The following is a 24,482-nucleotide window of genomic DNA, read 5'->3' as shown; positions in this document are numbered from 1 at the left end:
GGGAGAACAGTTAACAGAACAAATTCATTTCTGAATAATATGAAAATATATTAAAACATTTTGTCAGTTATATAGACAAAACGAAATGAATATATAACAAAACATATAAAAACTGCGCTGAGGACAACCTTTAAATAATTAGATTTATTATCTATACATTTATCACTGGCCAGTGAACATGTAAAAATTATTATTTATTAATACATAGACATACACATAAAGAGAAAAAAATGACATAAAAAGCAATAATCAAAAATTTGCAACTGTGGCGTTTAAGTGCCTTATATTAGGTGTTAGTAGTCCGCCTCTTTTTGCTTAGTTTTTAGTAAAAAGCATACATATTAGAAGAATTCAATTTTTTTATCTTTATGTGTATGTCTATGTATTACTAAATAATCATTTTTAAACGTTCACTGGCCAGTGATAAATATATAGATAATAAATCTAATTATTTAAAAGTTGTACTCAGCACAATTTTTATATGTTGTTTGTTATATTTGCTATTGTCAAGGATTAAGCATCCCTTTTAAAACGCTGCAGGGGACCATCAGTTTGATTGTAAAGGGAATTTTTTTATAGCGCTAGTATAGTGTTTTTTTTGTCTTTGTCTTTTTCGAAATGAATATATAAATCTAATAACAGACAATGCAATAGTATAAAATAAAATACATATTTCACAGAAAAAAGGTAAATAAGGGTGCGGAGGGACAAGATTAGATTGCAGGTAGAGGGTTAAAAAGGTGGCCGTACACTAGTCCGATTTGGCCACTTTTTCACCGATTCGGACGGATCGAGCAGAGAAATTGGGTGAAAAGTGACCAAATTTTATGAGTTTGACATTCGATCTGATATCCCATGTGCATCAAAATGTAGTCGGAGGTCGGGCCTGTTGCACATCTGACCTGGTTGGCCTTGCGGGAGCAGGGGGAATGGGGTAACATGTGCCATGCTTAGGACACGGTGCCTCGCTACATTCAGCACACTATTATCCAAGTGGGAATATAATAAAATATGAAATATGACCTTTAAAAAGAAAAAAAAAATCATGAAAAACTCAAGTTGACCCTTTTCATGTTGGCTTAATGCTTGTGTCGACCTAATGACCATGCCGACCAATTAAATGTGTCTACCTATAGAGGTCGACCTAACGCTTGTAGACCTAGAGATCGCATTCCGTGGAAAACATCTCCTCTCCACAGCTTTATCTTACAGATATTCCACTCCGATAAGTCCGGAAATGTTTACACACATATATATTTGTTGTGTTTACGGTTCAGTGGTCCTTTAACATTTGCATTTGATTATTTGTGTGCACAAACACGAAACATATGTGCATTAGCAACTAAGGAATTTTAAAAAGAAACTGAACAGATTGTCTTCCCTGAACATACATTTGCCAATCTTTTCTCATACGCGTTTCTATGGATCCAAATGTTTATTCACTGTTAAGCAACGGATGACATTTTTAGTTCACTTCGCTTAATTGGTGCGATGCAAAACCAAAAAAACAGAACTTGTTCCAAAACCAAGGTTGGCACGACGCAAGCGGGCAAAATAATGTTGTTCTCACAGATAAAAGAATATGTGGCATGAAAATGTGTAACGGAATATTAAACTGTAATAAGGACAGTACCATTCAGTACTACACTGGTGCTCTCTGTGCCCAGCTTACCTCAGTCTCAGGACCTTATCGGCTCTTTCTGCTTGCACAGAGGATGTAGCGTAATTGTATTTATCATTGTTTAAGTGCTGGGTTCCAGACGTGCTAGCGCTGATAAGCTCTGAGAGCTCTTTGTGCGGTTGTTAAAATGTAGATAATCAACTTGGTAACATTGGATTTCTCCGTCCCACTTCAGACATGCAGCAAAAAGCTGTAGTAGGTTGTGTTCCTGTCTCCCAATAGGGATGCAGGGGCAGAAGGGGGCGCACTGGATGGGCTGTTAGTGGCTGCTGCAAAGACAACAGGTTTAGGACCTTCTTCAGATTAATTTGGTCCTCCTTGCATTCGCATAGAAAAACTGATGTTGTGGATCTGCGCAGGCCCATTTCTGCGCATGTGCAGACACAAGGTGCGTGCACGCACCCTACACGATGAGCGGAGAAGGGCGGGGGGGAACGTCCAGCGTTTCATGGGCGTTCACGTGAGAATGCTGGGCGTTCTCAGGCTAATGAGGCCATGGCGCGGGTGCGGGCAGCCAGCATCACTGGATGTCAGCTGCCTGCCCTGTCCTAGCACAGGGTGCCTGCAGTTTGGAGTCGCTATATAGGTGTCTTTGAACTGCGAGCGCTGGAGAAATTATTCGATGGTCGCCGAACATTGAATGATTTCTCCCCGCCTGTGAACGGATAATTATGTAAATCATCCATTTGCAGCCGGTCGGGGGGTCGTGTGTGCGAGGGGGGGTGGCCAGCACTGCGCCGGCGACCATCGAATGATATAGGTGTTCCCCCGCAGGCTACGAATGGATGTTAATGTAAATATCCATTCACAGCCAGTGCATGTGAACGCACGCTGCGAATGGGTGGCATCCAGGCCACCATCCGCAAACCGGGGTGTGGTGGACTTTCAAGGCCGCAAATCAAACAGAATAACCCCCTTTGTAAGCATCGGATTGTACTTTCCTTTCCCCAAGGAGCTGTGGATCACCTATCTGATGGAGACATCACCGGACATAAAAGACGTATTAGTATTCTATTGGTACTTGCTCACTTGGTGCAAGTTACTTGCCTTGTATTTGCCCGATAAGAATAAAAAATAAATACATGACAGTCCTTCTCCAGCAGATTAAAGGGAAAACATCCTATTGCAGGAGGGGTTTTTATCCCACTTGTCCTAGAAACGTCCAATTAAGCAGTAACAATGTAATCAGCGCAGTGCACCTCTGCTACCTCCATTTATTAAAACTTCCTTGGAATTGCCACGGGCAATGCAGTTCCTCTACTGAGGACAAATTAAACATCACCGGAGATCTTCAAATTAAGAGTGAATAAATTGTGATAAATTGCTGCAACATATGCCTGCCACTGCCACATGATTCCTTTACAACAATGTCCCTCACAGGCCCAGGAGCGCCCTTGTCTTAGACAGCGATGCCAACACATTGCAAAATGAAGTAATTATTTCAGGATAATGACACTTGAGGTTGTAAATACGGCCGTTTATTAATTACGGTGTTCTGCTGCTGTTGAAATATGAATGCCTGCGCACAGACAGCTTATTGTGTTTTATCGGTTTCTGAAACAAAATTTGGTTTAAGATAATTATGAGAAGCAGATTGAGGGGGGGGGGGGATATTTCCTATCTGCATATTTATAAAGCTACAGTTGATGAGCAGCACTGACTGTTGGATTTCAGAGGCCTAACTACTCCTTACCTTTTTGAAGTACTGCCAGTGACCACTAGAGGCCACTTCACTCCAGCTAGGTAACTAGGTTTGAGCGACAACCATCGATAGCTTCCTACCAGTGGTCGATGACTTACCATGATGGGTAAGGTCTGATGGAAGAACTTAAATGTTTTTTCTGTGTTGCACGCGTGGCTGTATTACCTGTTCATTTACCTCAGCCGTCAATGGTTGAACCCTGCTATATTCACCTTTGACGGTCAAAGAGCTGATGGACAATCCTAGACTGGTAGTCACACAGAGTTTTCAGGAGTTACAAATAATCTATACACCACAGTGCCTCACTGCCCTATGTGTATGAAAAATGTGTACTTATCACATCAGTATGGAGTAACACAACATTAATAAGCATACTGTAGGTTACGCCAAACGTCCGTTTCACTGCTGGCGTGATGTCCATGAGGCAGGTGCACACCGGCGGCGAAACGTCGGTCAGAACTTACCTCTGCTTATTGTTGTGTCACCCAACGTTGATGTCATAACTACACATCTTGCATACGTCTGTGTGAAGGCTGTTTGCTTTACAATTAACATTTTTGCACACAATGGGTTAAAGTATAGTGGGCGGATGCGTGCAATGAACAGAGGCTGCTACTAAAGAAATGAGCAGAAATGAAGACATAATGAGCGGTTCTGTCTATGGAATGCTGAACAGGAGTCTTCCAACAGCAGTGCATACCAACAATCTCTGAATGACAAGGAAAGGTTACGGCCCCAAAAGAAACTTGTTACCAAGATTCATTTAATCTAAAAAGTCATTAATTCATTTAAAAGTGCTTGGTTAAATAAGGGAAAATTATACTTACTACGACAGTGGGTCAAAGGGAAAGGGATGAGGAAGAAAGTTAATTCTTCATCTGAATAAAGATAGCTACACAGTATTTCCATCTCTGGCGTACAGACAAGCGCCTGACACACAGCAGGACTGCATACTGGCCATAAAGTTAAACATCCAGTACACATCGGTTATACCATTGGGCTTGACATTTTGGAATTAATCAGTATAATTATCAGTGACGCAAAAAAAAGAGGACCTTTGTGAGTCAGCCTGTCATTGCGGTAAACACAACTGCCGTTCACCACCTTCCCCCACAATTCCCCCCCTTAAAAAACATTGAGGGGGGAATTTAATAGGATGAGAGATTCAGAAAGTGAAAGATTTGGTAAGACAGCTCCAGTTGTTTTAAAGGGGAAATCATTTACACTGCAAAACCAGTTTGATTTTGCAGTGTAAATGATTGCCGCTTTAAAAATGACTTTTGGATGTACACAGTGTCTAGATCATGGGTCTTCAAACTGTGGCCCTCCTGATGTTGTGAAACTACAAATCCCAGCATGCTTTGCCACAGCTTTGCTATAAGGGAGTGTTAAAACTATGGCAAGGCATGCTGGGATTTGTAGTTTCACAACATCTGGAGGGCCACAGTTTGAAGACCCATGGTCTAGATTGTTATACTTCCTCTTTCCTGGATGTGCAGATACATTCTACATAGAGAGTACGTGCAAAGTCACAACAGAAGGGAACGTGTCCGTCCTTTCTATTGCATAATGAAGACTAATGAAAAGAAGAGGTTAAGTTATTAACACATGTCAGAAGACTGGCTCGTCGTGCAGCTAAATGAGATGCCCTCAGTATTGATAGTCAGGCAGGAAATGCAATGACCGTATCTCTGAACCGTATGGCGGCAGGAAATGAAAAAGACCTTCGCTGCACATATCACAGAATCGCGCAGAACAACAGGCGGCTCATTATTTCCTGTTAGCAGCGGTGACCGGGCTTATCTTCACAGGTGACTAGGGAATAAGCTCCAGACGCTGCTATACAGCCCAAGAAAACCAGAACAGAATGTGAATTCACAAGTGCAGTTTTCAATGAAAACTTCTTTTTTAATTGCTGAATAATAAAATGTATCAGGGAAGGCTTGGAACAGCTCTAGAGCGTACAGCTTAGATGCGGTAGGGCAGAATCACAATGGACATAGTCCGTGCAGCAGCTGTGTCTTTGGATGCAGCTGCTGTATGAAAATATGTAAATGCAGCGAGAGGCTGTGAACCGGCATCTCCGGTATGTTCGGGTGATCCGCTGCTGCTTCCGAAGATACAGCACCTGATCGCACGCATGACCAACTGCCATCCGATGAACCCTCAGAGGCCAAGAAATCTGCCTACAAAGACACACACCTAGCCTCACCACTACCGCACATCATTGATATGAAACAATTGTGTGCGATGGAGTCTATAGATGCTATCCATTTTAACCGGGACACTCATCAGTTACACAGGTTCCGGGGCTGACTTCAACAATAATAATAATAACTTTATTTATATAGCTCTCTTTCTCCAACAGGAGTCAAGGTGCTTTACATACAGCTAGACCAGGGATGGGGAACCTTTGGCCCTCCAGCTGTTGTTGAACTACACATCCCATACTGCCCTGCTACAGTATTGCTATTTGGCCATGCTAAAACTGTTGCAAGGCATTCTGGGATGTGTAGTTCAACAACAGCTGGAGGCCCGAAGGTTCCCCACCTCTGATCTACACCAATGCACATAAAACAGATGATTTAAGTACTACAGCAATAGACAAGCCGCACAGACATAAAAAAAAAACCTTGAACGCACAGTTTGCATAACGCAGGATTGGTGCAGGTATTTTGGGTAATAATTTCCATGAGTTGAGTGGTACCAGGTGAGGCAGCCATCTTATGCGTGGAATTACCCTGGGTGGAATAATTTACCCCTAGAAGAAATTACACAAAAGTGGGATGATCGCAGCATGGAGTAGGGTCTTAACAAAACCAGTGCCTTAACTAGGAGGAACTGGGTAATTCCATACTTGAAAAGGATCTAGGAGTCCAAATAGACAGCAATCTAGGATGTAGTGCCCATTGTAATGTAGCTACAAAAAAGGCCAACAAAATTCTGGCATGTATTAAGAGGGGAATGGAAACTAGGGACTCAAGGGTAATTATGCCACTATATAAAGCATTGGTGAGACCTCACCTAGAGTACGGAGTACAGTTCTGGGCCCCACACTATAAAAAGGACATCATAGAATTAGAAAAAGTCCAAAGGCGAGCAACAAAGCTTATTAGGGGAATGGAGAATTTAAGCTACGGGGAGAGATTAAGCAATTTGGGACTATTTACATTAGAAAAGAGACGTTTAAGGGGGGACATGCTCAACATGTACAAGTATATCAAGGGCCAATATAAGGAACTGTCACACACCCTATTTTCTACTAGAAAGGAATCTAGGACGCGAGGGCATGAGTATAGATTAGAAGAAAAAAGATTTCATTCAGCTTGTAGAAAGAATTTCTTTACGGTCAGAACAGTCAAACTCTGGAACTCTCTTCCCAGAGAGGTGGTAATGGCTGGCTCATTAAATGCGTTCAAGGCAAAGTTGGACAAACATTTACTGGAGAAAAACATCCATGGGTACAAATAAGAAATATAATTTGTCTGTAAAATACCAGAACCTACCAAATCAGCAATGGATATCTATACCAGGTTGAACTAGATGGACGCAAGTCTTTTTTCAGCCTTACCTACTATGTAACTATGTAACTATGTAGGTGGCGGCGTGCAAAAGCTCCATGCTTCTGGCATGCAGGGTGGCTGGATCGGCAACCTGCAGCCAGAAGTGCGGAAGTAGTACACCTACATCGGCCAGGCCTCCGCAGACTTGTTTAGTTTCCAAGTGCCGTCAACCCTGCCCCCTATGTGTGACATCACACATGAAGGAGGCAGAGCCAGCACAGGGCACCAGTAGTGCTTGTTCCTGCGTTGAACAAAAAAGTCAGGCCCATGTATTTGTCATACTATCCACAAGTGTACCAAGTGAGGCAGCCATGTTGGGGCACACTACAAAGGATACACCGTCAGTGGAGGTACACAATACAGGAATAGCACGCGGTGGGGTGGACGTTCGCTGGTGGAGAAAAAAAAAGAACATGTAACAGATTTGCAGGTAACCATGGAAAGGGGGAAGATTGGGATATCATTATTTTTATGGAATTATAAAATTTCCTGCTGTCCTGGGAGCAGTACAGGTGGGTATGAGAATGTTGGGAGCACACTCAACTCTGTAGTGTTATCCATGTGCGTGCCTTTAAGTGGGATAGTACGGTAAGTCTATGTACTGTATAACCATATAATCATAGGAATACAACGTAAAATATCATGCGTGTATAGATGTGTAACTATATAACTTGGAATGTGCACATAAAACACGCACCTTTGGTAAACACCAGATGCTATCTAGATAGAATCAATATAAGCAAGTCTTCATAGCAACTATATGAAAAATACTTATGTGATGAGGTATGTGTGCGTATAGACATAGCACATAGCCACAAGAGATTGTGCGCTCGTAAATAACTATTTGCAATGTGCTAATTTGAAATGTGATGTGGTCGTACACAGCTGCTATCCGTGAGGCCGGCTGACGTGTAGCACGCGGCTGAAATCTCGCCCAGTCTTCAGGACACGGGATCGGATGCAGAGCTCGACAGATCAACTATGTGACATGCTGACCACATCCAATATCAATGCCACACACTGTCAGATCACGACAACGATATTGGATGTTTATAGCTCGTCCGATAGTTGAACCTGGAGAATGACATGGAGGGGGGATTCTGCAAGTCTGAAAGACCGATAACACTCAGTTGCGGCAATACAAGTGGAGGATTGGACATCTTCGTCGCAGCTACAGGGTGCTTTGCAATTGCTCGGGAAAGCTACTTTGTCATCAATTTCAGGATTAGGGAGGGTATTCAATCCTGGCCGCTATTTCTGACAGGGGAAATTGCGCCATTTGCCTATTCAATGCTGCCGTTACCGACAGCATTGAAGGCTGATTCCGACAAAACAGATCCGACTTCAAAATCAGATCTGTTTTGTCAGAACCTGCCGCGGATTGTCGAATTTCGCAGCTCTACAAGTGAAACATTGAACTCCGTCTGTCTCATATCTGTCGAATGAAGCGAAAACGGCCCTGGATTCCTACTGTTGGGACCGTCCAACAGTCGGAAACCCAGATTGAATACCGCCCTGTCTTAACATATTCAGTGCCAACGTCTCTGTGAAAGATGTTCAAACTATCTGCTAATATGCTGTCATTGCTTACATTTGTTATATAAATTCAAACAAAAAATGCAGTGCAAAAAAGATTCTATTTCCTATACATACCGTTGTGCTCATAAGTTTACATACCCTAGCAGAATTTGTGATTCTCTGGCCATTTGTTAGAGAATATGAATGATAACTCACAAACTTTTCTGTCACTCATGGTTGGCGGTTGGGTGAAGTAATTTATTGTCAAACTGTGTTTATTTTTTTTAAATCATAATGACAACAGAAACTACCCAAATGACCCTGATCAAAAGTTTACATACCCCAGTTCTTTATAGTTCATGTATTGCCCCCTATAACATCAATGACAGCTTGAAGTATTTTGTGGTAGTTTTGGATGAGGCTTTTCTCAGATGGTAAAGCTGCCCATTCTTCTTGGCAAAAAGCCTCCAGTTCCTGAAAATTTTTGGGCTGTCTTGCATTAACTGCATGTTTGAGATCTCCCCAGAGTGCCTCAATGATATTGAGCTCAGGAGACTGAGATTGCCACTCCAGAACCTTCATTTTATTCTGCTGTAGCCAATGACAGGTCGACTTGGCCTTGTGTTTTGGATCATTGTCCTGTTGGAACGTCCAAGTACGTCCCATGCGTAGCTTCCGGGCTGATGAGTGCAAATTTTCCTTCAGTATTTTCTGATAACATTCATCTTGCCATCAATTTTGACCAAGTTCCCAGTGCCTTTGTAGCTCACACATCTCCAAAACATCAGCAATCCACCTCCGTGTTTCACAGTAGGAATTGTGTACCTTTCATCATAGGCCTTGTTGACTCCTCTCCAAATGTAACGTTCATGGTTGTGGCCAAAAAGTTAAATTTTGGTCTCATCTCTCCAAATGACTGTTTGAGAAGTTTTGAGGCTTGTCTCTGTGCTGTTTGGAGTATTGTAAGCCGGATGCTTTGTAGCATTTGCATAGTAATGGCTTTCTTCTGGCGAATCGACCATGCAGCACATACTTCTTCAAATGCCTCCTCATTGTGCATCTTGAAACAACCACACCACTTACTTTTTCAGAGTCCTGTATTTCAGCTGAAGTTATTTTGTTTTTCTTTGCATCCCGAACAATTTTCCTGACAGTTGTGGCTGAAATTTTTGTTGGTCTACCAGAACGTTATTTGGTTTCCACAGAATCCCTCATTTTCCACTTCTTAATTAGAGTTTTTACACTGCTGATTGCCATTCTCAATTGCTTGGATATCTTATTAAAACCCTTTCCTGTTTTATACAGTTCAATTACCTTTTCCCGCAGATCCTTTGACAATTCTTTTGCTTACACCATGACTCAGAATCCAGACATGTCAGTGCAGCACTGGATGAAAGATGCAAGGGTCTTTTAGGAGACCAGAAACTCACTGACCTTTTATACACACACACTGATTACAGATCACAGGTGAGGGTGGTTACCTTTAGAAGTAATTCAAACCAGTTTGTGTCAACTTGTGTGCATGTTATCAGGCCATTATCTCCAGGGAATGTAAACTTTTGATCAGGGTCATTTGGGCAGTTTCTGTTGTCATTATGATTTAAAAAGAGTAAACACAGTTTGACAAAAAATGGCTTCACCCAACCACTATCCATGAGTGAAAGAAAAGTTTGAGAGTTATCATTCATATTCTCTGACAAATGGCCGGAAAATCACAAATTCTTCTAGGGTATGTAAACTTATGAGCACAACGGTATATATAAAAGGTATGCATTACAGGTCATTATGATAAATAAAAATGTTTACTTGCCAATTTTTACAAATTCAATTGGCACTCAAGGGTTAAGGATTGTTTCCTAATGGAATTGCTATCACAGGGGTAGCAGAGGAGTAGTATTGTTTATCCGGGAATGTCAGGTATGTGTCAAACCTTGGCAACTGACAGTGTCTGTCAAATGTTAGCGAGTACAATCTGTCCAAGTGGTTAACGGTATGAGGGATAAGCTTACTGCATGTGGCTGGCATTGTCACGGCTTCAATAGTCTATGTTACTTCAATGAAGGCATTTAAGTCAGGGCAGAGTGATGCTTCCCGTACGGATGTGTCCTCTCTGCTGCAGCCCCTCTTGGCACAATGCTAGCTTTTTTTTTCAGCAGGTCGAAATGTTCCGACCTGACAAAAACCAGGTTGATTGATGGAATAGCCGCTAATCCACCTGCTTTTGATGAAAACACAGCCAATACCAAAAGGGTTTGCCGACAAAGATGTTGAAATGAGGCAGGAAGGACGGCGCCAGGTGAGCAACAGCAGTTTACATGGCACCGTCCTCCTGTCTGCCTCCGCCCACACCCTCCGCCGCCTCCTATACCCACCCGCTGCACTCACCTGTACCGCCGCCGACCAGTTGAGAGAAACTCATCCGGTCCCGTTGCTTCACGCCGCCATGCTCACCCTGTCCCAGCGCCAGCCGGGTGAGCAGCAATCAGTGGCCAAATCAGACATCCGAATTTGGCCTCTGCATTCAATAATGGATGCTGTATCCTTTCCGACAAAAGAATTTCAAAAGTCCCAAATAAATAAATACCGCCATGCGCCGTCGGCCAGAGTGGGGCATGCAAACATCGAGACACTCGCACACCCCATTCTGGGCAATGGACTCGCAAGCGTGTCCGCATCCGCCAGATCGACATCTGCCAGAAACCTGCGGCGGGATGAGTGAGAGCGCCCCACGTTGATGAAAGCATAGAACTGTAAACTCTTTTCAACATAATCTGCAACATTTTTACAGCCAGGATTTTTCTTTTTAAAGCATCAAATCATATTTACAAAGAACATAAATATATTTTTATCTGTAAAGAAAATGTGAAAAAAAAATAAAGAACAACCAAAAACCTATTAGTTAAACTCCCACTTGTATGACCATGACATTAATAATGAAGTTCCAAGGATGAGAATTAGACAAAGAAAACCGTAAATGACTGATAAGTGATAAAAAGGTTCTAATGACTAAGCCCAGGATTCTTAGGTTCCACAAATTTCTCATTTCACTAAAATTTGTAAGGGCTTTTATGTATCAGGAAATAACACTTCATTTCTACAGGACCTGAAATGACATTATTATTACAGTTTCTTATATAGCGCACACATACAGATGGAGCCGGCTCCATCTTTGCAGCGGCTGGTGATTCTATCACCGCGGGTCCCCGCCGCCTCCCCCGCCACCCCCCCCCCCCCGAACTGGGCAGCATCTCCCTGAAGCAGAGACGGGCAGTTAGACGCTGCCCAGCCGCCATGATACTGGGACGCATCCCAGTCCCTAGCGCCGCGAAGGAGAAGGGGATCTGGCGGGCACCGGCAAACGATGAGCCAGGATACATCTGTATTCCGCAGCGCTTTACAGATAATCATTGAACATTCACATCAGTCCCTGCCCCAGTGGAGCTTACAATCTATATTCCCTACCACATGTACACACACACACAGACAATCTAGAGTTAATTTTGTTAAGAGACAATTAACCTACCAGTATATTTTTGGATTGTGGGAGGAAACCGGAGTACCCAGAGGAAACCCACGTAAGCACGGGGAGACTATACAAACTCTGCACAGTTAGGGTCATGGTGGGAATCGAACCCATGACCTCAGTGCTGTGAGGCAATAATGCTAACCATTACACCATACGAATCTGGGTGTTCGTATATAAAAAGAACTAATTCTGTTACTGAAGTTGAAACTCTATAAATGTACTGTGTGGAAATGCATGGAATGAGTAGTTTTCATATGCAATTTACATAAACAGATGTGACCTGTTACATGAAGACTGCTGGATCCTGAGAACTGCAAACATCTGCGATCCATTCGCTTCTATGGGAAAGCCATGGCTGCGATTGGATGACAGCATAGCGCTCTCATGATGCGCGTGCATCACGGGAACAAGCGATTCAAGACTGCAGCAGGACACACCTGCAGTGGCAACACTAGGGGGTGCAGGCTGCACATTGAGGTCACTCCCTGAGGGGTGACACTAAAGTGCCAGCTCCTGTGCAGTGATAGGTGCTGCACGGTTACATTAGGTGTAGAAGTGTTAAAGCCCACATCTCCCAGACTCTAGTGACCGAATTGAGATTCAGGACACTTAGCCACACCCTCCAGCAAAACTACACCTAGACCCCCTTTATTAGCCACTGCACTAGTTGTTGCAGGGGTGCCACGTCTGCACATCTGTAATAAAGGCAGAGGGTTTAAAACATATTTTGCATGGTTTTGTTTTATTTTCATACAATGTAGAAATTCCCAAATCAAACATTGTTAAAACCTATTAAATCCGAAAACATGGATTGAAAAAATTAATTTTAGTGATTTAGAGCCTAAAAATCTGAGGCCTACTAATGGCGGAAGATGCTGAAATAACGAAGTAGTGAGGCAAAGCGGTTACTTTGGTCAGAAAACTGCTTTTTAATCTTTACATCAGGAAAAAACACCATCAAAGATCTTTCGCTATCAACAAAATCTTTCATCCAACTCTGTGTATGCTATAAAAAAATAATAATTATATTAAGATTTTTTTTAAATACCTCCGCTATTAAACCCCCAGAAGACAAACATTGTACCTGAACCTCTGCCATGTAATGTCAGCCCAGGGGGACGATTCTGCTAATACATAGAACACACGCACCCGCTTTCCCCTGCAGTCAAGATCAAGAAAAATGTTTGAACAAACTGATTTTATCCCGCAAAGAAAATCTGAGCTACAAATAGACTGTATCTCATATTTTTCCTTTTAATTAAAGGAATGGCAAATTAGCAGTTTAACTGTAAGAAATAATCAGGAACTGGTGGTACAGAAAATAGCGACCGGTTGGGAAAACGTTACTGTGCGCATCGCCAGGAAGGTCATGACCCCTTTCAATTAAAAGTTTAAAGAGTCTATCGCAATTGACATTTCCTTTGCCCGTGTTTATACTGCTAAGTATTAATACTAACTGGCGAGGCTTCAGACGGAGATGTGTAGGTGACTTCTCGTAGAACAGGCAGAGTTCTCTCCAACTATAGATAACCTTGTATTTCCTTGACAGGAAGTGAGCGAATGCATTTCCTTGACAATCTGATTTACTTATTACGCTGTATGAGTGGCGTAGTCTGTTTCCCGTCATTTGGGGTTGATAAAACGAAGACGCCAATCATCAATTTAATGCAGTAAACAATCAACACTTAAGGTAATGCTCTATGCTTCTGCTTGACAATGATGAGCTACATCTCCAGCTTCCGATCAGAAAAAACCTCCTAAATACATTTTCTTATCGCCACATCATATTTTAATGGGTTACTGCAATTAGCATCTACAGGGCTTACGTATTTTGTTTTGGAAACAAATCAATTTCATACGCTGTCACTTACAATATGCTTTCAGTACACATACAACCTGCAGATTCACGGGTTCCTTCTGACCGGAGAACGCCAATGGCATATCAAGCGGATAGATGCCTGGGTTTTGCCAGCTTCTTGTCAAATAGTTTGAGCACTGGCATAATCCATGAAAAAATGATTTAATCTCTTAACTGGTGAAACTGCTCAAAATTAAACTTATCCAAAACTATTTTATTTTATATAAAAAAAAAATTATATATATATATATATATATATATATATATATATATATATATATATATATATATATATATATATATATATATATGGTAACCCGGCACTCGTGGGACTTGCAGCAAATAAACAATCACGCTAGAAGTCTGATCGACGTTTCGGTTTGAAAACGGTATTAAAACCGAAACGTCGATCAGACTTCTAGCGTGATTGTTTATTTGCTGCAAGTCCCACGAGTGCCGGGTTACCCACTCCTCTCCTGTATTGTCAGCCAGCCTGACCTTATCGGGCACCGGGGCATCTAAACCCCAGCCGGGGTTCATTATCTGGAGTGCCAGCCATCCCCCTGCTACTATATATATATTTTAAATACTTGTAAAATGTCAGGATTTGAGAAATAAGGAAATTGGATCAGCACCATCTGAACAGTGGCATAAAAATTCCCTTGAACCGACCAGTGTGCTTTTCACCTGATATCTTGTCCCGATCCGTTATAACCGGGTGAAAAGTGGCCAAATCGGACAAGTGTCGCTCTCTGCTCTGGACTAAGCCATCTCCCAATAACCGAACAGGAGCCACTATCACTTTCCTAAGATATTCCTGATCGCTGGATCACTGCGGTGCCTTTGTGCGTACACTCTATGTAACACATGCACTGTAGGTGTTTTTTTGGTACTCTTTACCTAGCACGGCGCCCATCGTGGTCATCGCGGGCATTGAATGCACTAAAAAATCGAGTGCGACGCGACCGACGCGATGCCCGCGATTTCCCATAGGGAACAATGTTAAATTTCTCAATTGACCCGATTTTACTGTTTAATGCCTCAATTGACACGATTTTTCCATAGGAAACAATGTTAAATGGCCCACAGAGGCCAAATAACCACCCTGAAGTGTGAAATGGCCCCCACAATTGTTAACGCCACCCCACGATCAACGTCAACCCGAAGCGTGGCGAGGGGCGGCGGTACGCGTCCTACGACCTTTTCACGCCGACGTGGATAGTGGGGTTATGAAAAGGTCGGAGAACGCGTACCGCTGCGCTCGCCACGCTTCGGGTTGGCGTTGATAGTGGGGGTGGTGTTCACAATGGGGGTGCATTTAACATTGTAAGCACCCATCAGGGTGCTTGTTCAATAATAAATCGAATTGCATCGCATGCCGCTATATTGCATGCAATGCGATTGTATAAGATGTACTACGATCAAAATCGGGGGCGCCGTGCTAGGAAACAAGTACCGCACAAACACTCCATGTCATGTGACCATTGCCACTGCGTTCAGTTCTGAATTAAGCCTTTAGGGGCTACAGAGGTTTGTGGTCATCACATAGCGAGGGTCATTCAGACCGGATAGCTGCGGTGTGATTTATCAAAGCCCTGTGCCCAGACAGCGTGAAATCCCACCCTGTGCAAGGCTGTGACTGGCATGCGAAGTATTGCAGAACAGTGGAACGCTAAAAAACCATTCGCAGCTCAGTCACCATCAAATGATTTCCCCAGTCTGTGCGTAAACCCAGGATCAGTGTGATAGGAACAGGGTAATCGGGGCTGGAGCTGATGTCACAGACTCTCGTTCGAAAATGCCTGGGGACGCCTGCGTTTTTCCATGACACACCCAGAAAACGGCTGGGTGACACCCACAAACGGTGGCTTCCTATCGCCCGCTACAATCCGTACAAATGCACAGTTGTTTGATAGTTCTCAGCCCTGAATAACCCCCAGTGATTGGACAGTGCTAAGAAACAATATCTGAGTACAACAACAGACTGCAAAAAGGTGATGGGAAGAAGCTTCTGCTCTTAAAAGCAGAATCCCAAATTGTGTATTTCTAAGGCCTCAACGATAACGTGATTTAGAGCCAGATGTATCAAGCTTCAAAAAGTGATAAAATGGAGAGTGAGAAACAGCCGGCCAATCAGCTCCTACCTGTTATTTTTCAAACCCAGCCTGTGACATGGCAGGTAGGAACTGATTGGCTGGCTGTTTATCACTCTCCAGTTTATCACTTTTGAAGCTTGATACGTCTGGCCCTTAGTCACAAATGAAAACCATCCTGATACTTTTAATGCAAAACTTATGTTTATCTTAAGTTAATGCAATGACATCATTCACTCATTCTAAAGCCAGTAAGGGTACAAATCAGGCCGCAATGATGTCATGAGTTGAAAGAATTGACATGACAAATGACTGATTCTCATGAATACGTTGAATATATTTTTGCCTTTTAATAGATGAAATGACCACACTTGAGGAGGGGAGGAGTGCGTGCCTGAGACATGACAGCTAGCGGCTGCTGAACATACACATGCGGCCAAGGAACACATAAAAAACACTTTTCTGTTACATGATAGAACGGCCATGTGGTCCTGATTGGCAATAAACTCTGCTTCCCTTACAGATAAATGTTGTGCAAGACATACTTGGATGGAGATATCATCTGCACGTTCTAATGTACAAGTAAAATCAGAGTTTTTTTCTGAAGCCGAAATAATTTAACAATATCCTAATAATAAATATTCCACCTTACAGTATATCGACCAGTTGTGCAATTTGGTATATTACCATGGCTTGGTATAAAAGGATTAAACTGGACCCAGTGACCTTAGTTGGTCCGAGATAGACCCCGGTTACAGGGCTGACCTGGGTCCTGTTCGCTTCATATGGAGAGTCACATTCCCGGCGCTTAGAGATGATGTCATAATGTCCCCGCAGAGGAAAGTACTGTAATGGGAATTTCCCAGTCCCACCCTGCGGTGAAAACGGTGTTACAGGTACAGGTAGACAAATGCGCAAATAGCTGCTTACTCTGGACATTTGTCTAACCAATCACTATCCTTCCTCTACAGCAACGCTTCCAAACCTTTTACTCTCCCGTACCCCTTGATTAGGATTTTCATTAATGAGTACCCCCTGCTCTTTTTTTTTTTTTTTTTTCAAAACAATTTATTGAATTTTTTCAGAACATAAATTTCACATTGATTACGCAATAAGTTGTCTCTTGGTATACAGAAATCAGAATACACAAACCAGTGCTCACAGGCATTAGAAAACTTTCACATCGGGCCTATGTCAGATCTTTGTCTAATCTCAGTCCTCCCTGCCTTTAATAAACTAAGAGTTCTCAGCGCCGCATCCAGTGCGGATAGCCAAGATATCCTGTCCTAATTTTCCCGTACCCAGGGGACAAGTCTAAGAAACATTACAAAACTGAACATTATACACATAAGCATATAAACAAACAATCATTCATCTCATCACATTCATACGAAGAGGGTATCACATAAACACACAGAGGGGAGAGAAGGGGTGGGGGGAGGAGGGGGGGGGGGGGGGTTACCCCAGATCTGTCACCATATATTATGTACATATGACTATAAATGCATTTCTCCTTCGCATATTCGTCTCAGAGGACGTTGGCACACAAGAATTACACCATTTCCTAAACCATAACTAGAAATATATCACTCCTATACAGTTGTACTATCAGATATTCTCCTATACAGATACCATGTTGTGTTATCAAACAGCTTCAGAATATGGTCTTTCGTACTTTCATCCAGTTGGTCTATGTACAGGCCCCATTTTTTATAAAAATGAAGAACACCTTTCTCCACGTCTGGTAGTGTCGCTCTCCTTTCCATAAATATCATTTTAAGAATAACATTTTTGAGTTCCGTGATCGATGGGGCGGATTTTTTTATCCAGTGGTTCAATATCAGTCTACTAGCAGTACATAGGATAACCGATAGGATTGGAGTGATCAATTTCTTTGAGATTCCCAGATCCCATTCCTTGAAGTTTAACATTAGACAGGCTATTGGAGATTTTGACACTTTAATCTTAAAAACTAAATTCACAAAATTTACCACCTTATTCCAAAAATTCGCCACTTTACCACATTCCCATAGGTTATGAAACAGGGTTGCTTTTGTTCTGTTACATTTTACGCATCTATCAGATGCGTCTGGTACTATGTGCGCCCTTTGTATCGGTGCCAAGTAAGCTCTAGAGATTATCTTAAAGAACACCTCTTGCAGTGAAGCTGAGAATAAATACTTAAACGTTGATAGGGGGTGAACCATGATGTCATCAACCTCTCTTATGTTGGGGATGTCTTTTTGCCAGTTGATGAGGGACTTCTCCCATAACTTATCTCTTGTCAAGTTAGTTAAGTGAGTATAGTATAGTTTAAGTCTATATGTGGAGGTGCGGGTGATTGTAAGAAGGGTGAGAATCGGGTCATTTACCATTTGTCCTTCTTTTGCCTTGGGTTGGGTCTGTATAAAGTGTCTCACTTGTAAGTACATATAGAAGTGGGTATGTGATAGCTGGTATTTTTCTTTCAGGGCCGAGAAAGAGAGCATCCCGCCACCAGGATCATACACATCCCTTATCGCCGAGATGCCCCTCTCCCGCCAGTTCAGATATATAGCATTATCCAGCCCCGGGACAAACAATGGGTTGCCCCAGAACGTTGTGAATGTCGACACCTGAGGACACCTGGATAACTTTTTATTCGTGGTCACCCACGTTTTGTATGTGTCTTTAAATAAAACATTTTCCATAATATCTCTTGGAATCTTATTTTTGGGGGAATGTAGGAGAGCCCCTGGCGAGTAAGGATGCATAAGTGCGGTCTCTAAGTCATAATTGGTAAACATGGAGCGTCCCCATAGCCAGTCTGTTATGTATCTAAAGCCCACAGCCTTACTAAACAACTCCCCATTAGGAATATTTAGGCCCCCTTCCTCTCTGGGTAATTGTAATTTGGCACAAGAAATCCTGGCCTTTTTTCCTGCCCACAAGAAGGCGGAGAGAGTGGATTGGAGGGATCTGCTATCTGACTTTAACAGGGACATTGGTAACATCTGGAGAATGTATGCAATTTTAGGGAAAGCTATGCTTTTAATAACTGCAGCCCTGCCCATTAGTGACAGGGGAAGATTCATCCATCCTTTAAGCTGCTTTGAGATTTTCGCCAGGGTGGGTTTGAAGTTTAAATCATAAATTTGATCAATACGTTTTGGGATATGTATTCCGAGGTATTTGAATGAGGACGCCGCCAGCGGGAACTGGCTTATGTCTGGGTGATTCCTGAACAGCTCCGGGTCGCCAGACAGCACCAACAGTTCAGATTTGGTATAATTGACTTTGTACCCTGCAAATGAGCTAAAATCATTTATTAGTTGTACTATAGCTGGAATGGACATTAAGGGATTTGAAGCAAACAGCAGCATATCATCTGCGAACATCGCAAGTTTGGTCTCCATAGAGCCCACCTTGATCCCCTCGTATTGGGTCGATGCTCTCAGGGCTATGGCCAGAGGTTCCAGTGCCAAGTCAAACAACAATGGAGACAGCGGACATCCCTGTCTTGTACCTCTTTGAATATAAAAAGGTGGGGACATGTACCCATTGCCCAACACTTGGGTAGAGGGGGAGTGATAAAGGTTTTGTATACATTTGATGAACTGTTCTGGCAACCCAAATCTATCCAAAGATCCAAACAAATGGTCCCAACTCACCATGTCGAAAGCTTTTTCGGCATCTAGCGTGAGGATTACATTGGAACCATTTGTGGGATGACTTTTTATCCATTCCATTACTGCCAGCACTTTTCGAATATTCACCACCGACTGACGTCCCCACACAAACCCCGTCTGGTCCGGGTGTATCACAGAGGGCAAGACTTTTTTTAGTCTTTCTGCTAGGATCTTGGTTAGCATCTTATAGTCAGAGTTAAGTAGGGAAATTGGTCTATAGGATCCCGGTTGTTCTAGGTCCCTTCCTGGTTTTGGAAGAACTCTAAGGGTAGCCGAATTGAAATATAATGGTACTTGTGATCCTGACAGGATGGAGTTAAATACTTTAACTAAGGGGGAACTAATTTTTGGGGCTAAGATCTTGTAAAATTCATTAGTGAGCCCGTCAGGGCCTGGGGATTTTCCTGATTTAAGAGATTTTGTGGACTCCATTATTTCCTCTATTGTTATTGGTAGGGATAAGGCTTCTGCCTGGTCTTTTGAGATTTTGGGGGTGTTCAATTTGGCCCAGAAGGACTCTTGTTTTTCCCTATTCACCTCCGGAGCGCGGTATAATTGCGAGTAGAAGTCGCTAAAGACTTGAGTTATTCCTGCCGCTTGTCTTATTAGTTTCTCATCAGGAGACCTAATTGACTGAATTACGGGAGTTGGTTTCTGGCCTTTCAATAAATTTGACAAAAGTCTACCCGGTTTATTTCCAAATCTGTGAATGGCTGCATCTCTGCGGAAGGAGTACTTGGCCTCCATGGTGGTCAGGATGTTGTCAAAAATCTGTTTGGCATTCAGGTATTCTACCTTATTTGTTTGGGATGGTACCTGTTTATAGGTCTGGAAGGCATTAGTCAGTGCTAGTTGGGCTTCTAAGTATTTCGAACTCATATTTTTTTCTCTTAGCTTACAGTAGGAGACAATGTGGCCCCTTACTACTGGTTTGAACGCCTGCCAAAATAGCATGGGGTTTTCCAGTTCCATTTCTGCATTGTTAGACACGTATTCAGACCACACTGTCTCCAACATGTTCCTGAAAGGAGGTAAGTTCGAGAGGTGGGAGGGAAACCTCCATTGCCTAATTGGGCCCTTATCTACCCTTGTGGCCAAAGTGACCCAGCATAGGGCGTGGTCCGAAATACATATAGGTTCTATGTTTGCGTCAATGACCCTTGAGAACAGACCCGTCGTGGTCAGCACGTAGTCTATCCTAGATAGGGTACCGTGCGCCGCTGATAGGCACGAGTATTCACGTTCTGTCGGGTAACAAGCCCTCCAAGCATCAACCAGGTGTAATTGCTGCAGTAGTTGGGTAAAGACCGGGTTGACCACTGGACTCCTATCACCCGGTGTTACATTCCTGTCTAACAATGTTGAGGCAGCGATATTTAGATCCCCTCCCAGAATCAAATCTGCTGTGGAAAACTCCTGAATCTTATTTGATAAGATATCAAAAAATTCTCTAGATTTTGAGTTAGGCCCATATGCATTACACAGTGCTAGATTCTGCCCTTGAATCATTACCTCTAACAGCACATAACGCCCCTGCGGGTCTGCTTCCACCCTTTTGACCTCAACTTCTAATCCCTTTCTGGCTAATACCACAACACCTCTGGCTTTAGAATTGAAATGGGCAGACGCTAAAACCTTCCATTGTGTCCCATTTAACTTCAAAATCTCAGGGGGGAGGAGGTGGGTTTCCTGTAAAAACATTAAATCCATTTTCAACCGATTCAGGTATATCAAAATTTTTTTCCTTTTAGCTGGCGTATTGATCCCACCCACATTTAGAGTGCCAACTTTTAAACTAGACATTTTTCAAACATTTGAGAAGTAGAAATTAGGAATTCAGATCTGGAATGGGGGGCGTGGGAGGAAACACAAGGATATACCTGGACATACATGGGGACATACATACTGGACAAAGAAATGTCATAACCAAATCGTATGACGTTTTGAGTTAGAAACATAATAGAACTTCCGGGCCTACTATAGGAGGCCACCATACCAACCATAGAATTATCAGGTATTCTCAGGGTCGCGCCTAGCCGACACCTTTGCACCTGTACCTAAATGTACATATATATATCTTGAAACATTTAGAACACGAGAGATAGTTATCACAGACTTTAAACAGTGACTTCTTGAAACAATCATAGCAACTAATGGATCCAAACTGGATTGGACTCGGAGGGGGAGGGTGGCTGAGATCCATATCGAGAGCTGTGCCATGAAACCCACACCTCCTGACCCCCACCCCTATGGGCAACTCTTTCCGCTTTTGCTGCTGTGACCTCTTTTGTGGAGAGGCGACGCTGGAACATGTCTATGCAGGGATAAGGGGTTTAACATACGAAGTGCTCCCCGTCTCCCCCATCGACCATTGCGGATGCTGTCTCTCTAGTTACAAAAGCCGAGCCCATTTTGATCAAATAAGCAGCAGTCCTTCATTAGTTCCTGGTATAAACTTGGGGGCTATGAACCAACAGTGTCAATACTCAAGTAAGGGTACTCCCTGCGGGTCAGGGCTTGCGTTTTTCTCCGTCAAGTAACCTGCTGCGTCTGCAGCCGTCATAAAGTCCCTGAAGGAGTCTCCCTCATGGATCCTTAGCCTAGCCGGGTAGAGTAGAGCGAACTTTATATTTGCTGCGAATAGTTTTGCGCAAACCGGAGTGAACTCCCTACGGGCCCTTGTAACCTCCGCAGAGTAGTCCTGAAAAATAATGAACTTCGACCCTTTCCAATTAAGATCTTTTTGCCTCCTGGAGGCCGACCAAATCGCCTCCTTGTGCAAGAAATTCAGGCAGCGAAAAATCACTACCCTAGGTCTGCTGTCAGGAACCTTTCTGGGGGGGCCCAGGCGATGGGCTCTCTCTATCACCATACCCGTGCAGTCAGATTTAATTTGGAGCATATCTGGTAGCGAGTCTGTTAGGAAGCTGAAAAGTTCAGGCCCCTTAAGAGATTCATCCAATCCCACTATTCGCAGATTGTTTCTTCTGGACCTGTTTTCCAACATGTCCAGTTTATTCTGAAGCTGGTAAACATTCTGTTGCAGATCACTGTTAGTCACCTTCATGTCTGAAACGTCCTTAAACATTTCACCCACCCTACTATCTGTTTCCCTCTGCCCTCTGGTTATATCCTTCAGCTGCTGTTTGATGTCCTGTATGGCTGCTGTAAACTTCTCAGCCTGAGCCTCCATCAGAGGAGCCATAGTAGCCTGAATGGCTTTGACCACAGTGGCATATAATTCTGGGGACTCATTGTCCTCTGCAGCGCTTTGCTGCTGGGGCAGCAGGGGTGTTAGTGAGGATTTTACCTGTGAGCCCTGCGTAGCCTCGAGTGCGGCGGCCATCTTGGATTCGGCTGTTTTCTTTTCAGCCTTTTGTTTGGCGGTTTTAGACGCCATCAGAGAGGGTCGCGGTGCGTGTCCACCTCCTGGGGTGCCTGGCAGGGCGTCTGGGTGGGTGATCTGTTTTTTCTCCCGTTTCTGGCTCTGTGTTGTTAGGTGCGGCAACGGAGCTCCCCTGGAGTGCGTCCGCTCACATCGGGGGGCGGAGCCGGAAGTCACCCCCTGCTCTTAATTTGAAATATCCACAGTAGAGTTGAAGTGAGTGGTATGCATATCCATATATTAAGGAGTAGGGGAGGAGTAGCGTGCGGTCAGGAATCGGGTCCCTGGCCGCTGGCTGTGTACTGTCTCCGGGGTTCCAGCTAGCACCTGTAGGATTAATGCCGCTGCTTCCTTCACCCGCATCAGCTTAGAGCAGATGATCGCGGATGTCTGAGGGCAGCATGGGTAGCTCCCACTGGATTTCTGGTCGGGCAAAGGAGACGCTGATGACAGAACCGAAAGTGATGCAATGTGGTTCATCTCCATGAGAGTGGGAGACTTCTGCCATCGGGGGACTACTACTTCTCCCCCCATTCCCAATTTTATTTTCAAGTACCCCAGGTTGGAAGCTGCTGCTCTACAGGATGGTAGTGTGTACAACCCTCAGAATAGAAGGGAAGGTGTCCAATAGTGTAAAGTTATTATTTACAACAAAAAATAGTACAGCTACAGATGAGCAATACCCTGGCTGGGTCAAATAACACGGGTTTCAAGCCATGTCACAACAGGTTGAAACCTGTTCACACGGTAGGGCTGGAACCGGGTATAGGGGAGTGTTCTGATCTGAAGGTGTGTGGAGATGACGAGAGCAGGCTTTCCATAGGGTTTTAATGGACCGGGTTATCTTTTGTGGACCCTTTCATGCTAATTTGCAACCAATAAGTGTGATCACCCGTTTTGAAGCGCCGGTGTAAAAGCGGTTTGGATCTCCTCTCCAATGCGTTTCGATACAGTAAGATATCTTTTTCAAATAAGTCTCCTCTGGGCAGTGTCTACACCAGGGGTGGCCAAACCGGTCCTCGAGATCTACCAACGGTCCACGTTTTCCAGATCACATAGCTGGTGCCCAGCTGTAGTCAATACTAACGGTCACATTTTCAAACCTGCTGCATTCATTCCTACTATAGATCCACAGGTTGCCTGGAAAACATGCACCGTTGGTAGATCTTGAGGACAGGATTGGCCACCCCTGGTCTACACCATCACCAATACAAAAATAAACATACCTAATACCAAACATGGATCTGCTAGTCTTAATTATACTTATTACTAGTGACCCACTCCAGTTTCGGATGTGAGCGGTTTTCTATTTACATGTACTACAACCTACATACACTTTCACCTCGGTCTAATGGTAATAAAGGATGAGTAACCCTTAATTGACCGGGACCATGAGCATTTTGGATAAGGGATTATTCCGTATTTCTTTCTTTTTTTCTTTCTTACATACTCACCTGGTCCCCTGGCCGTCCCCCGACGTCGACTGGA

General features: G+C 43.4%; 1 protein-coding gene across 1 annotated transcript in view; it reads right to left on the bottom strand.

Annotated features, from left to right (window-relative positions):
* UBE2F (ubiquitin conjugating enzyme E2 F (putative)) overlaps positions 1-24,482 on the bottom strand; it is a 199,545-nt gene that overhangs the window by 75,918 nt on the left and 99,145 nt on the right. The window lies entirely within an intron of this gene.

Source organism: Crinia signifera, chromosome 7 (genome assembly GCF_055691185.1).
Source record: "Crinia signifera chromosome 7, ASM5569118v1, whole genome shotgun sequence".
Classification (NCBI taxonomy): domain Eukaryota; kingdom Metazoa; phylum Chordata; class Amphibia; order Anura; family Myobatrachidae; genus Crinia; species Crinia signifera.
This window is presented reverse-complemented; position numbering and strand designations above follow the sequence as displayed.